Consider the following 25,392-nt stretch of genomic DNA (forward strand, 5'->3'; position numbering starts at 1 on the left):
AATTAATGGCAATGATTCATAGAAAAGTTTTGGTTTTTTTTTTTTTTTGAAAAAAGGATAGTACATGGAGACTTTATTCTGTCCTATGTTATGTATCAGTGGGCTAGGAAGTTTAATTTTCTCCTATTTAAAGCTCAAAACAAGCTAGTATTATAATCATGTTTTATAGATGAAAAGATCTTAGAGCTAACATTAGAATCCCAGTCTAACAGAAAGCCCATGTTCTTTTTTTTTGTTTATTTATTTTTTTTTTTTTGAGAGAGAGAGAGATGGAGGGCGGGCACATGCACAAGAAGGGCAGGGGCAGAGAGAGAGGGAGAGAGCATCTCAAGCAGGCTTCTGTCAGTGCAGAGCCCAACGCGGGCTCAAACTCACCAACCAGATCATGACCTGAGTCAAAATCAAGAGTCCATGCGTAATCAACTGGGCTACTCAGGTGTCCCAAGCCCATGTTCTTTCTAACATACTAAGCTAGGTATACAGAAATTCATAACATTTGTTCCCTACAGCCAGCAGATGTCTTTTTTTAAACTTCAGCCATCTTGTGGCTTTGTTCATCCTACTGGGATCTCATTCTGAATAGTGTCATTATAGAGAACTTTTCTATTAACGGGAAATTGTTTTTATCTCTCAAACTTTGCAAACAAACTAATTCAAGTGTGGTGGTTACTGGAGAGAAAGACCTGATAAGTAAGCAGAAAAACAATGAAAAGAATAAAATCACACAGTGATACCAGCCCGAAGAGCCAAGACAAGACTGCCTTTGGCTGCAAAGAAAGGCAAGTATCCAGAGGATATTTTAACTACATCAATAATTGGAGAGGCTGGAGAGAATGAATACTGCTACAGATAATTGTGAAAGAAAAAGAACAGGCTGGGAGGAGGGGGTTGCCTGGCTGGCTCAGTCCGTTAAGCCTCAGACTCTTGATTTCAGCTCAGGTCATGGTCTCACACTTTGTGAGTTTGAGCCCCCTGTCGGGCTCAGCACTGACAGTGTGGAGCCTGATGGGATTCTCTCTCTCCCTTTCCCTGTCCCTTCTGCTCTTTCTCAAAATAAATAAACTTAAAAAATAATAAAAACAACAGGTGAGAGCAACTTTTTAAAAGTTTATTTATTTTGAGAGGCGGGGAGGGGCAAAGAGAGGGAGAGAGAGAATCCCAAGCCGGCTCTGCGTTGTCAGCACAGAGCCCAACATGGGGCTCAATCTCAGGAACCCTGAGATCATGACCTGAGCTGAGATCAAGAGTCAACATTTAACTGACTGAGCCATCCAGATGCCCCTAGAAGCAACTTTTAAAAGAAAAGTAAACCAGAGGGGTGAAAAGAAACCTGTACAGGCAGCCAAGTTAAGCAATCATGTGAGCCTCCTACAGATAACAATGATTTAAGCCTTGAGAAAATACTTTTTTAATGTTTATTTTTGAGAGAGAGAGAGAGAGAGAGAGTGAGTTCAAGCAGGGAAGGGGCAGAGAGAAAGGGAGAGACAGAATCCGAAGCAGGCTCCAGGCTCTGAGCTGTCAGCACAGAGCCCGACGTGGGGCTCAAACCCACAAACCGTGAGATGGTGACATGAGCCGAATTCAGACACCTAACCAATTGAGCCACCCAGGCCCCCTGTAAACCTGGATAAAATATTTTTAAAACTACTGTTTAAAAGCACTGGCAAATATCCCAAAGCATAAAGTAGTGAAAGAAGAGCATATTCTGAAAGGCAACAGAATTTTGTGTTCAGATGAAGTTCTTATGCTGAGTGCCCTTCCCAATCCCCTAGAAATATGGTGAAGGAAACCAGCCAGCCATACAGCTCAAAGTAGTAGAGAAAACAATTCAGAACTAGAAGTGCAGCTGGAAATTTAAGTCAGACATAGTGGAAGTGAAAGAACCACACAGAGGTATGGCCCAAAATCTAAACATAAATTCTACTAGGCTAAATTACACATGCATGGAGGAGAGACTCCAGGCCCTCTGTGGTAGACTACAGAGGAATTTACCCTTGAAAGCTGCATGGCATAAGATCTAGGAGTTTGATGCTTTTTAAACCGAGTGCAGGCCCAACCATACACAGCCCAAGCAGCAGAAAGCTGAAACCCTTATTGGCTTAAGAGTGTCAGAGGACAGAAACCACCAGAGCCAGAGAAGCTAGAAATTAAAAGGGAATATCCAAAAGTAGAGGAAGTACAGGAAGGGTGAGCTCCAAAATGTGAATGTAACCTAGGCCCAAATTTTTGGCTGATCACCAAATTACACAGGTGGCGGGAGCGCTTTCCTCCACTCACTCCCAGGAGACCATACTAAAAACCAAGTAGCTGGAAGAAGTAAGAACTAAGCACAGATATCAGATGGTATACACTGCTTGGGAAACAATGTTTGCGATTGAGTCCAGGCAACTTAATGGTCCACTAGAACAAAACAACAATATTCATAAGAACATTATAATCAATACCCTGGTTTCTGCCAAAAATTATGCGATGCAAAGAAATAAGAAAGTAAAACAGCAATCAATAGAAAGTGACTCCAGGTAGGCCCAGATATAGGATTTAGTGAATGACTTCAAACCACATATTTAAACAATTAAAGGAATATATTCAAAGAACTACAATAAGAAGGTGGTCTTGATGAATGGCAGAAAGGGATTCTCAATAAATGAAAATTATCAAAAAATGAAAACTTCAGCTGTAGCTGGAAAGAATAACTAAAACGAAAATTTCATTAGATGAGCAAAACAGCACACAAGATGAGGAAAAAAATAAGGGAACTTGAAAACAGATCAGTAGAAATTACCCAATCCATAGACTACAGAGAAACAAAGACTGGATGTTACCTGTAAACACAGGTGGGAAAGCATCTAACAATACAACATGTAAGTAATTAGAGTTACTACTGATACACTCAACAAAATGGAATCTCAAAAGTGTTATGGTAAGCTAAAGAAACCAGACTCAAAGGTTCCATACCAGACGATTCCATTTCTATAACATTCTTGAGAAGACAGGGATATAGAACAGAACAGCCAGGGCCTAGGGCTTGGGGAACTACACAGGGACAGCACAAGTTAATTTTGGGGGGGGTGATGGAACTATTCTATATCTGGATTGCGGTGGTGGTAGTTATGCAACTGTATGCCTTTGTCAAAATTCATAAGACCTGTACACCAGAAAGAGAATTTTATTGGATGTAAATTTACAAAGAAATTCAAAAAGAAAGTGAAAAAATTAGCAGAGATGTTTAATACTTATAATTATCAAACATATTAGCATGACATATTTAAACCAAGTTTTAATCAAAAAACCTAAATCATATTGTCCCCATTACCATCAAGGATACTTCTAGCTATCTTCCCACTGCTCACTGCCATAATGACACACATAACTTTTGATAATGAAAACTGGTGGGAACCTTTCTACTTCTGCCACAATACTAAGTGACTAAGACAAAAAGATTTTGGAATCAGAACAACTAGTCGTATGACTTTGTAGAAGCTTCTTAACCTCCAAGTCCTCAATTTCCTTAAATGTGAAAAAATAACATAATTCTCATTACCATTATTTTCTCTATTACCTATAACTTCCAATCAAATTGTTATAAAAATAGATGAGTCAGGGAGCACCTGGGTGGCTCAGTCAGCTAAGCCTCTGACTCCTGATTTTGCCTCAGGTCATGATCTCACAGTTCATGAGTCTGAGCCCTTTGTCAGGCTCTGCGCTGACAGCAAGGAGCCTGCTTGGCATTCTCTCTCCCTCTCTGCCCATCCCCTGCTCAAGCACATGCGCTTGCTCTCTCTCTCAAAATAGATAAACTTTAAAAAAATATGAGTCAGGAAACCTTAGATAGTAACACAGTGCTGGGCACATTGCTGACTTTCTCTAATACACTACTGAATGCGAATTTTGTATATCTCATTAGCTCATTCGTGACTTTCTAGTTGCCTTTTGAGATCACAGAAAATGAGAATTCCTAGGAAGTTGCTCAACAATTAATGAGCACCTATAATGTGCTAGATGGCTGGAATAAAAAGATGAAACGGGTATCATCCATGTCCCGGTTCAAAAAAAAAACACACCAAAAAAACGCTAAAATAATCACAACACAGGAGCAGGGGATGAATGATTAGGGAGGGATAGGATTTCTACTCACTTTCAATTATCTTTATTTCTCCAGGGAACTGACCCTCCCTGTTCTACTTAACGTCAAAAATACCTTAGACTTTTCAGGGTCATCAAAAAACCACGCACTTTAGACAAAACTGCTGATAACACTTTTAGCATCTAAATCAAAACCTTATGTCATTCCTATAGTACTTAGATGAAAACAATTATTTCACTGTTAGCTTACCCATAAATTTTAATGCATGGAAGAACAAACCAACCATCCTCGTTTCTAACCTCAGCAAAAACTCCTTCAGTTATTTTTATCATAGCATTCCTGCTATATCCCAGAAGCTTAAAATTTTAAAATTCTCTCTTTTGGAGATAAAAGTCCCCTGCGACATAACAAATTACCATAAACCCACCCAATGGTTTACAGCACACATATTATTTTCTCAGTTTCTGCTGGTCAGGAATCTGGCGGAGTTTAGCTGGGTCCTCTGCAAGGCCACAATGAAGGTGTCAACCATGACCAGATCCTTATTTGGAGGCTCAACTAGAGAAGGATCCACTTCCAAGCTTACTGTGATTGTAATAGTTCATTTCCTCATAGTAGTAGGATTCAAAACTAATGATGGAGAGATAGCAAACATGCTGGCAAAATGGAGTTTTATAATTAGGGAACATCTCATTACCCTTAACATATTCTTCTGGCTAAAAGGAAATCACATATTCTGCTCACACTAAAGGGCATGAACACCAGCAAGCAGGGATCAGAGGAACTACCTCAGAGTCTGTCTGCCATATTATCCAATATATTCTATCTATGTATTACACTAAAAGCTTAAGATTCTGCTCAGCCCTTGTTCTAATTATACATACCACTATACTAACATACACATACACACAAAAAGCATACATCTATTTTCTCTCCTTGACTTCACACATTTGTCACAGCAAAAACCTGAAACCAATCTAAATGTTCATCAAAAACAAACTGGTTAAAACTCTGCATAATATCATGCAATCAGTAAAAATGAGATAGATAATAGGTATACTAATAAGGAAAATATTCCAAGATACATTGCTACATTAAAAAGCAAGGTACAAATGTGCATAATGTACCTCAGTATGTTTTAAAAATTCATATGCAGGGGTACCTGAGTGGCTCAGTTGGTTAAGCATCTGCCTCTTGACTTCAGCTCAAGTCATGATCTCACAGTTTGTGAGTTTGAGCCCCACAATGGGGCTTGGGATTCTCCCTCTCTCTGCCCTCCCCCACTTGCTCTCTCTCTTTCAAAATAAATAAAAATAAACTTAAAAAAATAAAAAATTTAATTAAATTTAAAAATAAAAATACATATGCAAACCAAACACGATGTGCCTAGCTGGCTCAGTCAGCAGAGCATGTGACTCTTGATCTTCGGGTTGTGAGTTCAAGGCCCTTGTTGGGCATAGGGCTTACTTTAAAAATAAATAAAATATAGGGGCGCCTGGGTGGCGCAGTCGGTTAAGCGTCCGACTTTGGCCAGGTCACGATCTCGCGGTCCGTGAGTTCGAGCCCCGCGTCAGGCTCTGGGCTGATGGCTCGGAGCCTGGAGCCTGTTTCCGATTCTGTGTCTCCCTCTCTCTCTGCCCCTCCCCCGTTCATGCTCTGTCTCTCTGTCCCAAAAATAAATAAAAAATGTTGAAAAAAAAAATTAAAAAAAAAATAAATAAAATATATATACCCATGCATGCATATGTTTTTAAAATCATTATAAATATCACATAAAACTTATGACAAAGTTGCCTCTGCAGAAAGGCTGGAATGAGACTTTTCACTATATTCCTTATAGTATTTGAGTATAACACATGCTGTCTGCATAATACAGCATTATCTACAATAAAGTACTTGGAGGTGGCTCTGTTACAGAAATTATCTTCCCTGTTTAATTTTACTTGCTTAAGTGTAGTTTTTGTTTGTTTGTTTCTGACTGCTTCTACAATATGTCAATACATATTATAGAAGAGGAAAAATATCTTTTTCCTCTACCCTTGGAAGTTCTCAACTGAAACCCCTGTAACAAAAGACAGATTAACAGAAGAAAAGCATACAGATTTGTTTAATATAAATTTTACATGACACTGGAGCGTTCATAAAGAAATTAAAACCTGAAGAAATTATTAATCTGAGGGTTCTTATTTAGTTCTTATGTGATGAAGAGTGGAAAGTTGTGGAAAGATGTAACAGGACAGAGTATGAGCTAAGTGTAGCAAACTGCCTGTTCCTCAGATTCTTCTCTGTATCTCTTCATCTTCAGAGAGAAGAATAATCCTTTCCTCTGGATAAAGGAAGATACCTCTCATGAGGGTTTTTTGACTTGCTTTAGGGACAGGTCAGAAAGTCCATCCTACGCATGCCATTTCTCACATTCCCTCAGCTTAAAGTAATCGATATGCCAAGGTACCACATTTTGGGGTAGCATGTGCTAAGCCCCATCATTATGCACTGGTAGAATGTTTCTGCCACATGTCTTATATTAAACTGTAAGATCCTTAAGGACAAGAAGAAAGTATGATTCAAGTGTGTCCCCACAGTTTAGTACAACTGATATATAAGCTTTTACAAAATGTTTTAACATTAAGATGAAAGAAATTTCATTTAACACAATCTATTAGTAAAGGGGAAATATAAATTATGAAGATTTTTGGACAGTCTTAAACTTAGTTGCTTGTATTAAAAAAGAATAGTACCATATAATTATACCCATGTTTTAGTTATGGTAAAGAGCACCAATCATGTGAATCCTACCCTCAAATGAGCAAAAATTATAACAATTCAATTTTTATTGTCAATACTTGCTCTCAGGAGATATACACTAAGAAAGTGGGGTTAAAGGAGGGAAAGTATAGGAAATAGCCCTGAAAATATTTTAAATAATATTATCAAATAACCCTTAAGTTTCCCCAAAATATTCCTTAAAGCTGTGGGTCAATTTCACAGAAGGAAGCCCTTTCAATTGTCAAGGCTTGTCCTTCTCTGATTGGCTACAGTTAAAGTAAGGCAAGTGAATAAAGTTAAGAAGTTTATTCAGGTTATTTTTATACTAGATTATGTCTGACTAAATTTTGTGTAACTAGTTCCATGATATCAAATTTAAATGATTTATGCTTTCGTTCAAAATGTATTCATTAGGTACTTAACATTTCTTCAGACGTTTTGCTAACCGCTAGAGATAGTCACAGATTTAATAAAATTGCATGGAATTTCCATTAAAAGTAAAGTTCTTTGGCTATTTAAAAGGCCTCCTTATTTAATCCACCAAAATGTAAAACTTCCAATGCCAACTCACATTCAGCCCCTGATCTTCCAGAGGCTACTTGGAGATAAAATCTTTGAGGTAACTGATTTTACAACTTCTATAGAATTTTTTTTTCAATATATGAAATTTATTGTCAAATTTGTTTCCATACAACACCCAGTGCTCATCCCAAAAGGTGCCCTCCTCAATACCCATCACCCACCCTCCCCTCCCTCCCACCCCCCATCAAAGCATAAGAGACTCTTAAAAATGGAGAATTTCTTTTTTTTAATTTTTTTTAATATTTATTTTTGAGAGAGAGAGAGATAGAATGTGAGCAGGGGAGGAGCAGAGAGAGAGAGAGAGAGAGAGAGAGAGAGAGAGAGAGAGACAGAATCTGAAACAGGCTCCAGGCTCTGAGATGTCAGCACAGAGCCCAATGCGGGGCTTGAACTCAAAAACTGTGAGCCGAAAACCTGAAAAACCAAAAAACCTGAGCCGAAGCCGGACGCTCAACCAACTGAGCCACCCAGGCGCCCCATAGAATTTCTATTCAAATTTTGCTGACTTCTTAGTCAAGGCACTAACACTTCAAGAAATGTTTGTTTTATCCCATCTTAAACAGATCAATGAATGTTTGAAATCTTTCCACATCTTAAGCATTTTCTAAGTACCTGCATTACATGGATAGCATTTGTAAAGAACTAGATGCTGTTTATAGTGCTAAATTCTTAAAACTCACAAAAGACCTATGATTTTTTTAATATTCTAAAAAAATTTTAAGTTTTGTTTTCTGTTCATATGTCCCTATTTTTCCTTTTCTTGTATGACCAAATAGTATTGCATTCAAAACTGGAAACATCTTAATTGAACAAATCACCTTGACATAAAATTTAATATAGGCAAATCTCCAATAAGCTGATGAAGTGCCTAAATCAAAGGAGATTACATTCAACTCCTAAGAACAAGCACCCTTTAAACAAAGACTCTTAATTGTTTTCTTTTTTCCTCCATGACCCTTTAAAAAATATTTTTTTTCTTCTGAGACTTTTTAAATAAGTTATATATTTCCTTCATATAACCTTTATTATACTGTTCCATTTTGCTCTGTTCATTATCCCTGCTACCCTCTATTCCTTTCAGATTTTTGCTTGTTTATCTGCCATCAACTCAACAGGCCAGAAAAGGCCATAAGTATATTCAAGTTCTGGACTGTTGTGCTACCCAACAAAACTTCGTGTTTTAATGAAAATGGCTTATGTCTACACTGTACAAAAAGTAGCAACTAGCCATATGTGGCTATTAAGCACTTAGAATGTACAACTGAGGAAATTTTTAATTTTCCATTTTAATTAATCTAAATTTAAAAAGCGATATGTGGCTAGTAACTATCATATATGCCAGCACAATTAGAGGCAGAATATCAGAGCCTCCCCCACCAAAATAGTTTTGTCCTCTAAATGTTTCATTTTAAGGAATCTAAAATTTGCCTTGAGACAAATTACTTGCACACACACACTATACATATCTTTGTATCTTAATATTACAGGTAATGTTCCACTTATAAATAAAATAAAAATTATTTTCGGGGTGCCTGGGTGGCTCAGTCGGTTAAATATCTGACTTTGGGTTATGATCTTGCTGTTGGTGAGTTCAAGCCCCATGTTAGGCTCCGTGCTGACAGCAGAGACTGCTTCCGATCCTCAGTCCCCGCCCCCCCCCCCGCCCCTCCCTGGCTTGAGCTCTCTCTTCCTCTCTCAAAAATAAACGTTAAAAAAAATTTTAACAAATAATAAAATTACTTATATTCAGAGATCATTGAGCCTTATTACAAAAACTAAAAGTCTGTGACACTGGTATATGAATAGACAGACAAAACAACAGAACAGAATAAAAGGTCCAGAAATAGATCCCTAAAACACGATGAAATTTTATATATGATAAAGAAGTGGTTTCTCAAATCACTTGAGGAAAAGACAGACACTAATAAGTGGTATTGGGACAAATGGATAAATAACATTTGGGAAAACTTAAAATTGAACACATACCTCACAAATACTAGGATAAACTCCGAATGGATCAGCTATTATAAAAACTGAAATCATACATATACTAGAAAAAAAATAGGTGATTTCCTTTGTAATCTGGAAGAAGGTAAAGCCTTTCTTATTTGTCTACATAAAAATAAACACCATTGTACTACAAAAAGCAGCAGAAATAACAAAACTTAAAAAATACTTTTCACTATATAAAAAGCTCTTTAAAAAGAGAAAAAACCCCACAGCTCTCCCCCACAAGAAATAGAGAATGTTCAAAAGACATGGGAAATTATCAGAAAAATAAAGGTAAATGGCCTTCAATCTATTAAAGTATGTTCAACCTAACTCATAAGAGAAATGCAAAATAATATCTCCAATTCTGACCATAAACTGTGTTGGTAAGACTGAGGAGAAACAGATATTCTCTACATTCTCATACACTGCTAATGAAAAACAAACAATATAACCCCCATGGAGAAAAATTTTATAATATCTAAATTATACAAATGTTTACCAGTCCCACTTGCAAAAATCTAGCCTGAAGATACAACTCCACAAATACTAAACAAAATATTCAAAATATATTCACTGTGGCATTATTTGTAATGGCACGAAACTGAAAGCAATCTGTGCGTCAAAAGAGGCTAAATGAATAAACTGGTACATCGACAGAATGAACTACTATGCATCTATAAAAAAGAATAAGGGAGATCCCCATGTACAATTATGGATCATATCCAAGATATATTATTAGATTGGGGGGGGGAAGTGAAGAACAAGTAGGATACGGTTTTTTTTTTCTGAACAAATTATATACATATATCTATACATAAACACAAATATACATCTATTTATTTTTGCAAAAAGAACTCTAGAAAGATAAACAAGACACTAATAGAAATGGTTACCTACAGGGACAGATGGGAATGGGGTGAAAGCAATACAGATGTAAGGAAGGTTTTTGAGTATTCTTTTAATATAGTTTTGATATTTGAACACTGTGTTAATTTATATACTCTAAGTAAATAAAAGGCCTACTATTAGCATGTTCTAAACTGCAACACTCGTTTCTTTGGTTTTGTTTAAATAAACAGTAGATGCACATTATAAATGTAAGTGCAGATTTAGTAGCAATGAAAAGGACTGCCATGTCACTCAAATGCATTCCAGTCCTATTAAATACCTCCATCTAGAATAGTAAGCAATGACCAAGACATTATCAAAATGGGTTCTTGAAGAAAAAGGTGAAGCTATCCTCATTTGGGAAGTTTATCAGACTAGTGGTAGGTTAAATATGTTTCAGCATTAAGTGAACTACAGCAAAATATTTACTGAGATTTTTCAAGTAGGACGGAGGTACAGGGGCTAGATGCATCTAATTCAGGAAACCTTGGATAACAGGTTGGATTTTCACATATATTATCTATGCTAATCCACATATCAATCCTATAAGACACAAGAGAGGTCCTCTACTGTATAAGGTGATGCCTTTCTAAAAAATTGAGAAACTGGCTTAGGCTTAAAGGGATTATGTTATTTGCCTAATGTCATATAGCTAATAAATAAGCTAGGACACAGATACACACCGCTATAGTCAAATTCAGTGTTTTTCCAACATACTATATATATACACTGTCCCTCAAACTTAATACACAACCAATTAAAATGCTATTCCCAGAAAATAAAAAGTGCTAGTGGTAGCATTTCAAATCAGTAAGAGTTAGATAGCTGGATTACAGACAGATTCAAGGTTAGATACAGGTTCTAAAAAAAATTAACTGCTTACCTATTTGAGCAGAAGATCCTTTCCAAATTTCACATTAAAAATTTCAAAGTACAACATAAAATCACAACAAAATCAAGGAGAAAATATAAGTGAATAATTATCTGACTCAGAATAAAGAAGGGGTATCTAAGCCTTTCCAAGTCTCAGAAAAAAAACAAAACAAAACCATCAAGCCAAAGACTGCTAGTATGAGAAACAGGAATGTGCTGCCAGCCAATTTAAGCTAATATTCTCAACAAAAACTAGTAAAAACTTCATCAGGGATCAGATTTAGGATGGCACACAGGCTTCAAGAAGGATTGGTTAGACTACATAAAACTCAAAGAAAACTATAAAAGATTTTACATACAAAATAAAAAATTAAAATCTCAAATATAGAGAGAATATTTATATATCCATATTAAAGTACCTGAATACCATGATGGAACAATGGGCAAAGTTCACGAACTAGCAATTCACAAAAAGAATATGAGTGGCCAAAAAGGGGAAAAGAAGAAATATTTGACCTCACTAGTAATATAAGACACCCAAGTTAAATCTGAGATGTTTAACCCATCAAATCGCCAAAGGTTTGCTGGTTGGTTTAATGACAAACAGTGATGGCTTAAGTATAGAGAAGATGGCTACTCAAGCTTGTGGGAATATAAATTGTAAAACTTGTAGGATATCATACACTTTGACACAAGAACGCTTTTAAAATTTTATCCTACAAATATTGTTTATCAAAGCATTTATAAGAGGAAGGGGAAAGGAAAGAGGAGGGAAGAAATGTTAATTTTTAAATCTAATTACATATCTGTTATATTATTCAAATTTTCTTTTAATTTCTTAAAATTTTTAAGTCATTACATACAGAATAAATGTGTGTGTGTGCGTGTGTAAAAAGACAGAGGCAGACAGACTGACCGACAGATTCTGGAAGCCATAATCTTTGGGTCATGGGATTTCAGTGCTATTTTCTTCCTTGCTCTTTGCTAAATGTCCCAAATTGCATGCACTGCATTATACTTTTTTGGTCGAAAAGAAATTACTTCCAAAAATATACTTTTATAAGTAATTTTTCAAAGTGCTCATTGTAAAACAATTTCAAAACCAACAAGTGTTCAAGACTACTGTTAAATTTATCAGTCACTAATGAATGACAAATGAAAGCAATGAAAGATGTCACACCACTTTTCTTCTAAAATGACACTTTTACCCCTTTCTTAATGTTATGAGTTCAACTAATTTAACAGCAACATATGCATACATGTATATAAATAATGCATATATACTGCTTTCTAGTATTATAAATACACTACATAAACACAAAATGGAAATAAAAAAAGGGACTGAGTAAAGTATATATAACTGGAAGTTCTATTTTTTTCTTTCAAATGGCACAACAAACAAGTTTTCCATACACTTCCAGAAGTACATGCAACCCACTAGGGAGATAACTGAAATAAATCACTCGGAATCAGGAGACTTGCAGATCTGTATTCTAGTCTCAGCTTTCCCACTACCAGCCAATAACTTTTATCAAAATCAAGTAAGAGGATTTATTCTGCACTTCAATTTATTCTTCCAAAAATCAGAGTATTAATGATTTCAAGTATTTTCAGCATTATGGTTTTATAATTCCACCACTAATAACTCAGCATTCACTTTTAAAAGAGAAACTCAGACAATGTGGACTACTCGATAAGAAGGAAACAACAGTGCCCCACAATTACCATCTTACAGGAACGTCTTGAAGAAAAGTCTCAATTAACAAATGAGGAACCAAAAGGGCTGAGCAGAGTGTGTTGTTTGCTTTCCAAATGTGAGAAAAATCAAATTCAATCCTGCATTGTATAAAGCACGCTGCCCTGAATGAAATAATTAACTTTAAAATAATTCAACACTATTTGTATGATCATTCAAGAGTAAGAAAATTATCAAAATACTTTGTTGTACAATTTTGTATGAGATCTCAGATTGAGATTCTGAGGTTTCTGAGCTTTAAAACTTATTTTTTTTAATTTTTTTAAATGTTTATTTTTGAGAGAGAGAGAGAGAGCACGAACAGGAGACAGGCAGAGAGAGAGGGAGACACAGAATGGGAAGCAGGCTCCAGGCTCTGAGCCATCAGTCCAGAGCCGGACGCGGGGCTCGAACTCACGGACCGCGAGATCGTGACCTGAGCCGAAGTCAGACGCTTAACCGACTGAGCCACCCAGACGCCCCTAAAACTTATTTTTAAGGTGAAATTTAATGTAGTCTACAAATAGAAAATGTAGAATAATTTTCTACTTACCTGCTATAGCAATGACCATCAAAGAAACAAAAGGGAAACAATCCAAATTGGTAAAAATGATTTTATTTTTTTAGAAGTAGATAACAGTATCCTAACAGATTATTTTTTTAATTTTTTTTTTTTTTTTTTTTTTGAGAGAGTGAGAGAGCACAAATGGGACACAGGCCGAGAGACAGAAGGAGAAAATCCTAAACAGACTCCACACCCAGCACGGAGCCAGATGTGGGGCTAGATCTCTTGACCCTGAGATCATGACCTGAGCCGAAATCAAGAGACAGATGCTTGACCGACTAAGCCACCCAGACATTCCAAATAAATGATTTTTAAATTGCCAAACCATCTCACTCTACTATATGCTACTATTCCATCTGGCATTCAAATTACATAGAATTCCAGACATCAGTCAATGGATGCCTACACGAAAAGCAAGAAAAAGAACTTCCTATTGTTCAGTGCTGACTAGAATAAAAAACAACAACGAAAAAACACCTTTATAATTTCTAGTGGAAGAGCCATATAGCGAAGCTGTAAACAGCCATTTGAACTTGTTTCTATCCAAGAGAGATAGCTAGATGTAAATTTACCCTGATGGATGTGTGCTATTTTATTTTTGAAGCATAAACACAGAAAAACGTACTAACAAGTGATAGTCACTTTACTATTTACGTAGCACTTTTACATAAGTTTTTTTTATTTCATTCTTAAACTCATGACAATTGTGTTCTAGTTCCACTTTTCATGTGAGGAAACAAAGGCTCATAGAGGTTAAGTAACCTCATAGAGCTAACATCTGTTTAAACTCAGATCTAAACGATCCCAAGTAGGGTAGTACAAGCAGAAAAGTAGGATTATAATTAAAATGGCCTCAGAGGGGCGCCTGGGTGGCGCAGTCGGTTAAGCGTCCGACTTCAGCCAGGTCACGATCTCGCGGTCCGTGAGTTCGAGCCCCGCGTCAGGCTCTGGGCTGATGGCTCGGAGCCTGGAGCCTGTTTCCGATTCTGTGTCTCCCTCTCTCTCTGCCCCTCCCCCGTTCATGCTCTGTCTCTCTCTGTCCCAAAAATAAATAAAAAACGTTGAAAAAAAAAAATTAAAAAAAAAAAAAAAAAAAATGGCCTCAGAAAAGTGTTATGCATAGTTTCTAATAAAGTACTTCAATCAGTGATTCACTATAAGACTGTCATCCTCAACCAAATACTAAATGTTAATTTCAATTTGTGACCAAAAATATTAATAGATAACTCATTTCAACTAATTAAAGATAAAAGTAAGCACCAAGTCCCAGATATTTTACATTTTCAATCAGAAAAATATAAACTGGGGCGCCTGGGTGGCTCAGTCGGTTAAGCGTCCGACTTCAGCTCCGGTCACGATCTCACGGTCCGTGAGTTCGAGCCCCGCGTCGGGCTCTGGGCTGATGGCCCAGAGCCTGGAGCCTGCTTCCGATTCTGTGTCTCCCTCTCTCTCTGCTCCTCCCCCGTTCATGCTCTGTCTCTCTCTGTCTCAAAAATAAATAAACGTTAAAAAAAAAAAAGAAAAATATAAACTATTAATTAAGGGCAATGAAAGATGCTTTGAATGGCAAAGATATCTTTTAACATCTTACTGATCTTCAGCAATCTACTGTGACATAAGATCACATATTCTACATAAAATCTTTATTCGTTTATGTTCAAGTTTGGGCTGTTTCAAGTACTCAGCTCACTGTATTCCCATCATCTACCACTAACATTTACTAACCTCTTGATCCTCTCTCAGGGAGGATCTCTGAATTCTGATTGCTTGTCTTCCATCTCTGTGCTTTAGATTGCTACCTGCTTAGCAAGGAAGTGTGTTTCAAGGATGCCAAAGTAAACCAGAGCAAGCCATAGTAGAAGAAATGCAATGTTAACTTGAACCCTAATAAACACTCTATCCAAAAGGATAAAAAATTATTAAACAGTTCTTCCTCCCTTAATGAACACCAATAACTATCTCTTCCCCCCTTACTGTGGGTTCATAACCAACAAAGAAACAAAATACAGGAGTCAGACAAAGATAAAAATACAGCCAAAACCAGTTGCCAAAAAAGCTTCCTATTACTTCAAACATAAATTAAACTTACTTAGATCTGAAGCTTTCCAGTTCTTTTTCCCTCCTCAGGCCCCAGCCTGCTCAGATAAATCTACCATACACACAAGCAGAAAATGTACATCCTAAGAATTGGGAGCTCCAAAAAGAGAACCAAAAGGCACTGAGCAAAAACATAGTCAATCCCTTCTAGCTTCACCTAATGCTTTCTTGGGAAGACAGCTCAGGAGATAGAAAAAAGGAGGAAAGCTACTTCCAAAAGAGAACTTCCTACTTTACAAGTCATGGCAGAAACACAGGAAGCAGAAAATGTTTCCCCCTTCAAACATAATCTCCACAAATACAAACAGATTTTTCAGAATGTTTTTAAAACTCTCAAACAGCAACACCTCACAAACAAACATATTACACAGCGCCTGTTTCACTTCCTATACTAGAGAGAGGAGGAGGGACTGATGAAGAGATAGACTAGTCTGATTTGAGAAGACTGAGCTAAAAGGTAGAAAATCAAGTCTTCGGGGCGCCTGGGTGGCGCAGTCGGTTAAGCGTCCGACTTCAGCCAGGTCACGATCTCGCGGTCCGTGAGTTCGAGCCCCGCGTCAGGCTCTGGGCTGATGGCTCGGCGCCTGGAGCCTGTTTCCGATTCTGTGTCTCCCTCTCTCTCTGCCCCTCCCCCGTTCATGCTCTGTCTCTCTCTGTCCCAAAAATAAATAAAAAACATTAAAAAAAAAAATTAAAAAAAAAAATTAAAAAAAAAAAAAAAGAAAGAAAATCAAGTCTTCAAACTACCAAAGTAGTCCTCATAAAAAAATCAATATTCTCTGTAGTCTTTGTAGGCGTTATGGTAAATTTAGTAAAACTTTGTAAAACTACACAGTAGACAAAAGGGTACTTCACCATTTTATCTTCCTTTTCAAAATTCTCTCCCTTACCTAGCCTCCTCTCTCACCCTTACAGCCATCAAAGACCCTCCACCTTGCCTTCAATGTGCCTAAGGTCCACTTTTCTTCTTGGTCTGACCTCTAAACTTCCATTCCCTTCAGCCCAACTAAATATGAATCAGATTATGTGATTAAAGTATTTCATACTAATGGGTAAATGTGCTTTAATCCACGGGGTTCAATCCTACAAATATCACCAAGCTCTACAATGTATAATGCACTGTGTTTTGTCAAAGTACCTATTCTTACAAGAAAAACTAGTTAAATCAGTTTTTTAATGTACAACGTAAAGAAGAGGAACATGAATGCCTGCTTCACATCACACTCTCCCCATCCCATTTCTATCACTATGCACCTTCTCCTCACCGCATCTGCCAGGAACAGAATCCAAGGAACCAATACTGCTTCCAGTAAAAGTCAATGACTGAGAAGACAATGTGAGATGGCAGAGCAACCAATAAACATTCAAAACCATAGATGAGTTACAGAGGGTCCTCTGAATTTAACTTCACGTATTAATTACAAGTACAATAAAGGGCCTCTCAATAAACCAATTTCCTTACAAGATACCTATAAATCAGCTTTGCTCAGAGTGTGAGTCATTACATGATACTTTACATGGAAAACCCGAAAGACTCGACCAAAAAGCAGCTAGAACTGATACATGAATTCAGCAAAGTCGCAGGATATGAAATCAATATACAGGATTATATCAATGTATAAAATTGGTTGCATTTCTATACACCAATAATGAAGCGACAAAAAGAGAAATCAAGAAATCGGCCCCATTTACAATTGCACCAAGAACCATAAAATACCTAGGAATAAACCCTAATCAAAGATGTAAAAAGATCTGTATGCTGAAAACTATAGAAAACTTATGAAAGACACTTATGAAAACTATAGAAAACTTATGAAAGACACAAAGAAAAGGAAAAACATTCCATGCTCATGGACTGGAAGAACAAATATTGTTAAAATGTCAATACTACCCAAAGCAATCTACACATTCAATGCAATCCCAATCAAAATTGCACCAGCATTCTTCTCAGAGCTAGAACAAACAATCCTAAAATTTGTATGGAACCACAGAAGACCCCGATTAGCCAAAGTAATGTTGAAAAAGAAAACCAAAGCAGGAAGCATCACCATCCCAGACTTTAGCCTGTACTACCAAGCTGTAATCATCAAGACAGTATGGTACTGGCACAAAAACAGACATATAAAACAATGAATAGAATACAGAACCCAGAACTGGACCCACAAATGTATGGCCAACTAATCTCTGACAAAGAAGGAAAAAATATCCAAATGGAAAAAAGACAGTCTCTCTCATACAGAAGAATGAAACTGGACCACTCTCTTACACCATATACAAAAATAAACTCAAAATGGATGAAAGACCTAAATGTGAGACAAGAAACCATCAAAACCCTAGAGGAGAAAACAGGCAACAACCTCTTTGACCTTAGCCACAGCAACTTTTTACTCGACACATCTCTGAAGGCAAGGGAAATAAAAGCAAAAATGAACTACTGGGACCTCGCCAAGATAAAAAACTTCTGCAGAGCAAAGGAAACAATCAACAAAACTAAAAGGCAACTGACAGAATGGGAGAAGATATTTGCCAATGACATATCAAATAAAGGGTTAGTATCCAAAGTATAAAAAACTTAACAAAGTCAACACCTGAAAAACAATCCAGTATAGAAATGGGCAGAAAACATGAATAGACATTTTTCCAAAGAAGACATCCAGATGGCTAACAGAAACAGGAAAAGATGCTCACCATCACTCATCATCAGGGACATACATATCAAAACCACACTGAGATACCACCTCACGCCGGCCAGAGTGGCTAAATAACAATTCAGGAAACTACAGATGTTGGCAAGGATGCAGAGAAACGGGAACCCTCTTGCACTACTGGTGGGAATGCAAACTGGTGCAGCTGCTCTGAAAAAGTGTAGAGGTTCCTCAAAAAATTAAAGATAGAATTCCCCTACGACCCAGAAGTAGCACTACTAGGAAATTATCCAAAGGATACAGGAGTGCTGATTCACATGGGCACATGTACTCCAATGTTTATAGTAGCGCTGACAACAGCTGAATTACGGAAAGAGCCCAAATGTCCATCAACTGATGAATAAAGATGTGGTTTATATATACAATGGAATACTAGCTGGCAATGAGAAAGAATGAAATCTTGCCATTTGCAACAACGTGGATGGAACTGGAGGGTATTAATGCTAAGTGAAATAAGTCAGTCAGAGAAGACAGATATCATATGTTTTCACTCATATGTAGAATTGGGGAAACTTAACAGAAGACCATGGGGGAAGGGAAGGTGAAAAAAATAGTTTCAAATAGAAAGGGAGGCAAAGCCTAATTGAGTTTTAAATACAGAGAAAAAACGGAGGGTTGATGGGGGGGAGAGGGGAAAATGGGTGATGGGCATTGAGGCAGGCACTTGCTGGGACGAGCACAGGGTGTTGTATGTAAGCGATGAATCACGGGAATCTACTCCCCAAGCCAACAGCACACTGTATACACTGTATGTGAGCTAACTGGACAATAAATTATATTTAAAAAGAAAAAAGAACCCTGAGTCATTAAACCATAAATACTGAGAAGTTTCTTCTTCAGTTGTTTCCATAGTTAAAATGTTAATAAGTACCAGTTCCATTTGCCCTACTGTACTTAAAAGTTATTAAGTTTGGCTATTAAACTTACCTGTTTTCAATTAGACCTGACACTTTCCCCAAATCTTCGTAGGTTTGAAATTCCAAACTAATTGGGATACTTGCTTTAAATCTTTTTTATTTTTCAGTTGTAAAATTTACTCATTCTGACCTATAACAGAGGTCCCAAACTGGAAAGCAGACTACAACTACTGACAGGTTTGGGTTCAAGCAAAAATCAAAAGATACTGTGTTCTATTAAGAAGGCTGAAAACTGGGCCCATATTCATGTATGGCACTAAACAAGTGGACCTGAGAACTAGATTCCCTCTAAGATGAAGCATAAACCCTCCAGTGCAGTTACTTTCATCTGCCTGGTACCTGAAGGCGTAGGAGTTTGCTATTCATAATGTACTCCTATGAAAGGTGCATATTTTCCAGATCACTCTCACACTTTACCAAGTCACCTAAATGTAAAAAAAACCACAAAGCAGATCTTGCTGGCTTGCAATTTAATAGTTAATAACAAAAAAATTTTTGGCTCAGGTCACGATGTCACAGTTTGTGAGTTTAGCCCCACATCCAGCTCTGTGCTGACAGCTCAGAGCCTGGAGACTGCTTCAGATTCTGTGTCTCCCTCTCCCTCTGCCCCTCCCCTGCTCTCACTCGAGCTCTCTCTCTCTCCTCTCAAAAATAAACAAACATTTAAAAAAAATATTTTAAAATATTTTTTCACTAGGCTTTAAAAAAAGTGTAAGAAAGAAAATATTCTGACTGGTGGAAGGGTGACATAGAAGTAAAAAGCCCATCTGAAAGCTTTTTTGGGAGAAAAAAGGTGAAAGAACTCAAAAACATTGTTGAGTTACTGAAAGCTTTCCTGATTGAACACTATGTTAATTCCATGGTTTATTACCACACTCCATGCTTCAGAATCCCCCTTACTTCCTCTTTATGTATAACAATAGCAGATAGATCATAAACTCTGAGAAATGTTAGGGAAATTTATAAAACACTTTACACCTTCAAAAGTAATTCTCCTCACACTCTTTTAAACAGTCTTAACAACCATCAAGTCCTTTCCCAAGTATTTTCTACCGCTTTTCAATTTACATTCAAATGACAACTGCAGTCCTCATTTTCAAGGCTTGGACTTCAGTCCTGGATGGGCTCTCTAGCACAGAAACTTTTTTTGGCCCTTATGGTTGCATTCCTCATTAGACTTCTTATTCCAATCTCTATGGTCTATTTCATTCAAAATTTATCCCTAATTCCCTCTCTAAAAGGCCTTGATCAAAGCCTTGTGTGCGGGGGGAGTGGGGGTGGGGGTGCCTAACTGTCCAAATAAAACCAATATACTGCGCTGTTTCATTGAGATTCATTTAAATTAAAAGCATGACGACTCTAAAAGACCAAATAAAGTTAAATAATCTTTATATGCTAAGTGCACAAAGAGCCAAGCAAGTGTGGACTAGCGACTTTTTAACATGGACTCTAAGTACTGACAACTGTACCAAATCCACGGGCTCCAGGGATGGTCACACTACCCCCACACTAACAAATTACCAAATTATGTCTCGTGTCCCAGCACCCCATTAAGTAGGAAAAAGGGTGTTACGGGACTTGCATCTGAAGAAGGAAAAAATAGGCAGCTTTTCTGTGTAGGTTTTGGGAAAACAAAGCTTCACCATACGTGATACTGTTACAGCAGAAAACCACGCAGCACATTTTTGGAGTCTCACTCCTCTTCACCTAAAGGGAGACTGCCTTGCCACTCTATCCTCTATTGTGATGCGCCCTCCTAAGGATGTCGCTGCGTTAGCCCAGTGGTGACAGAAAAAGGGGCGGGGCACGGGGTTACTCTGCCCAGGGAAGGAGGGATGAGGGTATCGCCTTCATCCCTTGGGGAAGGGCCTCGGGACTCCCAACCCAAAAACAGCACCGCCGAAAATCCAAATCCCTTCCTTGCCTCTCCGAATCAGGGGCCAGCTGCCGGAGCCCAGAACCCCACCCACGGTCTCCCAGCAGGGGCTGAGACACCCAGACCACCGCCACGGCAGCCCGGCGCTCAAGCCCAGATTCGCCCTCCGCCCCCTTCCTCTTTCGCCCAGCCCAGCCCAGCCTCCGGCGCCGCCCCCACCGAGTTCCCCAGGTGAGTCCAGTCACCCTCGAACCTGCAGTCCCTCTTGAGTGTCCAGGGAGGACCTAGGCGAAGGCGGGGGGCCAGCGACACCTCCGCTTCCTCCTCAACTGGGTCCCTCTGGAGGTGTCTGTGGCAGCGGCCACTCAGGCGGCTGCGGCCAGCAGAGCCGCCGGGGCAGGTTACAGGCCGGCTCCTAAGCCTCTTCTCGCGAGAGCCTGGAGTCCGAAGAGGCGAGGCTAGCGGTGTTCTCGCGAGGATGGCGGCTCAGCGCCCGGGAGTGGGCGGGGCGCCGAGGGCGAGGGTGAAAGAGGGAGCGGCCGCTTGCGGTGGGCGTTCAGCCTAGGGGCTGGGGTGGCGAAGTGCTGGGCGCCGGCCCTCACAGACGTCAGACCCGGATCCTCGGCGATCCTCGTGTCTAAGAGGCCCAAACCTCTGAATCCCACGTTTTTCCTTCGACTTCCTGTTACCGTTAGAAAAAAACGGACAGCGTCTCCTGCCCAGAGTTAGAGAAATAGCTCTGGGACCCCGAGTGCTCTAAGACGTTTCCCTTAATTGAACAAACTCCGAAATGGCCTTAGCGAGCTCACCTGGCGGCTATTCACCCACCTGGGTTCACGAAAGGCGGTCGTCGTGAGGCCCACCCTCTATGCCTCGGTATCTGCAGCTGTTTGTTTTTAAAAGCTGGCTTGGCGGGAACCGGGTGCCAGCTGAAACTCCTCCTTCACTTGAGCCGCCTATCACATGTCGGGAGGAACCTGGGTCGCATGTTGCTCCTGTGGCCAGAAGGTCGCCAGTTAATAAGAGTTTCAGTCATCCAACTTCTCTGAGCCTACCATGTGCCAAACGCTGGACGATCCTCACGGGGGGTGGGGGGAGGAGTGACTAAAAGACGCGGTCTCGGCGCTGGAAGCTCAGACCGCGGGGGCAAGACCCGCCCGATAAATGGAAACCCACTGTGCTGTGTTAAAAGCCGGGTTGCTCGCAATGAGCTACGGGAGCAGCAGACAGTAACCGGCTCTGCCAGGCATGCTGAGGAAGCCTCCACCAGGGAGAGACATTTGAGCTGAATCTTGAAGGATGAGTACGAGTTCTTCCCCGGTTTTGAGAAGAGTGGGAGGGGCGTTGCAAGCAGAGAAAGCAAAGAGGAAGAGGACCTGGTTTGTGTAATTTGGAATGAAAACGGATCTTGCGGAAAGAACTTTGTTGAAAAACTTGTAATCATTGTTTAGTTCGGAAGAGAAAAAACTCCCAGCCCCCATGCATGATAACCAAAGTGTTGTCCAAACCAAGGTTTATGCTAAGGAGATGAATTGTGCTGCACGGTACCGGAAAGTGAATATCCTCTTCCTCATCTAGGTACACTCACACATCAGAGACCTAAAGGGAAACAGGTTATTGTCCTAGTGTGCCCAATTGTTACTGCCAACATTCTGTTAAATGGGAAATTCCCAGTACTCTTTGAGGACTGCTAAGTAGAGCGATTTAACAAATGTTGCAATGCAGGGAATCTCATGGAGAAACTTAAGAAACATCCTCAGGCAACAACACAACAAAAACCTCACCAATCTTGATTTATTATCAAAATGTTCGGGGGCGCCTGGGTGGCTCAGACGGTTAAGCGGCCGACCGGCTCAGGTCGTGATCTCGCGGTCCGTGAGTTCGAGCCCCGCTTCGGGCTCTGTGCTGATGGCTCGGAGCCTGGAGCCTGCTTCTGTTTCTGTGTCTCTCTCTCTCTACCCCTCCCCCGTCCACGCTCTGTCTCTGCCTTTCAAAAATGAATAAATGGTAAAAAAAAAAAAATTGTTTTTAAATGTTCTGCTGTAAGTTAAGATCAAGGGAGGTGATTCTGTAGTCCATGTTAGGTTTAGAGAGGTCTGTCAAACAGGAATCCTTTCCCTGTATCAAAATAGAAGCTATAATTTCCTACAGAAAGTCTCTGATATTCTATAGAGTTTCCACCAATCTTCCTTCAAAAAACATCTTCATTTTTAATATATATATTTATATATACAATAGTGTCATTTGGCTCACTCTATCCTCCCTACAAATAAGCCCAATACTTAATAGGAAAACAAACAAAAAGTAGTTCTAACCCTGCTGTGGGCCAATCAGGTGTCCTCCTTGGCATAATTCACAAGTTCTAGTCCAAGTTCCAGAAATTCTCCAGGAAACATTGGAGGAATTATGTCAGCAAAGATTTAGATAAAATATGGAAACTTTGTTCCATACTGGAATCAGGCCAAAACATTTTACCTTACTTTGAGGGACCTATAGTCCATCTTATTCTGTTATTACAAGGAAGGAAGGAAGGAAGGAAGGAAGGAAGGAGGGAGGGAGGGAGGGAGAAGCAAGGAAGTCTGAAAATCTAATAAAACTATCACCATCATTTGCTTAAAAAAATTAACCTATCAATTAATTTGGGGAGCATTGGTAGCATCTATATGTCTAGTAGGTAACGCCATTGATTCAAATCATCACAAACTGCCTACACCATCATTTGTAAATGCTAGCTGACTAACCCCTAATGTAAATCTTCTACAATATTAATCACAATACGCACCAAAAAGATCAATACAAATAAAGAGTTTTATACAGAAGCAACGAATAAGTTCCTTTGGTTTTATTGTTGCACCTCGTAATATGGTAACACAAGATTGTTTCACAGCAGAGGATAAGATAGTTAGCGCCTGGAGGGCTCAGTCGGTTAAGCATCTAACTCTTGATTTCAGCTCACATCATGATTCGTGGTTAGTGAGTTCTAGCCCCCCCAACCCCCCCCTCCCTCCCCCCCCCCCCCCCCCATCAGCATGGAGCCTGCTTGGGAGTCTTTCTCTCCCAGGGTCACTCTGCCCCTCCTCCATTCGCACAGTCTCCAATAAGTAAACTTAAAAAAAAAAAAAAAAGACTTCTAGTTAAATACTTGCTCAGCAAATTAATAAGCCACAGAACCAGAATCCTGTTTAACTTTAAAGCCTGGGATTTCTTGTTACTAGAAGGTTTGAGCACTGTCACCTAACAGCAGGAACAGGAAAATCACACTAACACCAAAAGAACTCTATTCAGCAAACATATTTATAGATTAAGACCCTGTATAAGAATACTAGGGGAAGTACAGGCCTTGTGAATATACAGGTTCTAGGATGGGAAAAGATAAGATTCAGTAAGCAGAAAGGGAGAGGCTAAGGCTTGAAGGTCCTGGGTGGGGAAAACACATATTTTAAAACAGTGCTGGGGAGCATCTGACCACTAGCAAACGCCTGAGGGCGCAAGGTTCCTCTTAAGAATGTAACAAACACCACCTACCCGCCCCCCTCAGGTTTCCCTCAGGAATTTGACAAAAGACCTAACTAAAAATAAGTAGTAGACCATGAAAGATATGACCCAAAAGGAACAGTTTGGCCGTAGAACACCCCCATACAACGGAAACGAGCCAATCAAAAAGGAATGACTAGGCATTTAGAGTTATCTAGCCAATAAGGGTGAAACCTGAGAAGGGACAAGGGGGAAGGAAAGGGGCTGATCAAAACCTTATAGAACAGAGTTTTATAAGTTTGCCTACAGTTTCTGGCATTCACTTTTTTTTTTTAATATATGAAATTTATTGTCAAATTGGTTTCCATACATGGCATTCACTTTTGAATGAAGAGAGCATTCATACAATTCTTTCTTTCTGATCTTATGCTCTAATAAACTTTTGCCTGCTGCTCATTTTATTTTGTGTCCACCTCTTCATCCTTCAATGCAGCGAGACAATGAATCCCAGGTATTGAGGTTAAAAAAAAAAAAAAAAACCTCGCAAAACATTTCTACTGACTTAAATGAGATGTGTAAGTAACAAATAAAAGGAAAGCAAGCCGGGTGGTAAGGAGATAATGTGCTGTAAGAAATCAGAGATAGGAAAGATTACTTCTGATTGAAGAGATGAAGAAAGTGCAGGAAAGGGGCAAGATGGATGTTTGATTCGGGGCCTTGAAGAATAGATAGGATCCATGCATGAAAAGATAATAGGAAAAAACAGCTTGTTTTTTTTTGTTTTGTTTTTGTTTTTGTTTTACATAAACTCTATGCCCAACATGGGGCTTGAACTCAC

General features: G+C 39.0%; 1 protein-coding gene across 5 annotated transcripts in view; it reads right to left on the reverse strand.

The window, feature by feature from the left end:
* Nucleotides 1–22,779, reverse strand: part of BTBD10 (BTB domain containing 10) — an 87,496-nt gene extending 64,717 nt beyond the window's left edge. Inside the window, exon 1 of one of the 5 annotated variants that reach the window (XM_058688304.1) lies at nt 21,909–22,779. The gene's annotated coding sequence lies outside the window, so the exon portion shown is untranslated. Of the gene's footprint in view, nt 1–21,333 lie in introns of all 5 variants that reach the window. The other 4 variants (XM_058688303.1, XM_058688307.1, XM_058688309.1 and 1 more) reach the window with 4 other exon arrangements.
* Between the last annotated feature and the right edge of the window lie 2,613 nt (nt 22,780–25,392).

The sequence above is a fragment of the Neofelis nebulosa genome, chromosome 10 (genome assembly GCF_028018385.1).
Source record: "Neofelis nebulosa isolate mNeoNeb1 chromosome 10, mNeoNeb1.pri, whole genome shotgun sequence".
NCBI classification, from domain to species: domain Eukaryota; kingdom Metazoa; phylum Chordata; class Mammalia; order Carnivora; family Felidae; genus Neofelis; species Neofelis nebulosa.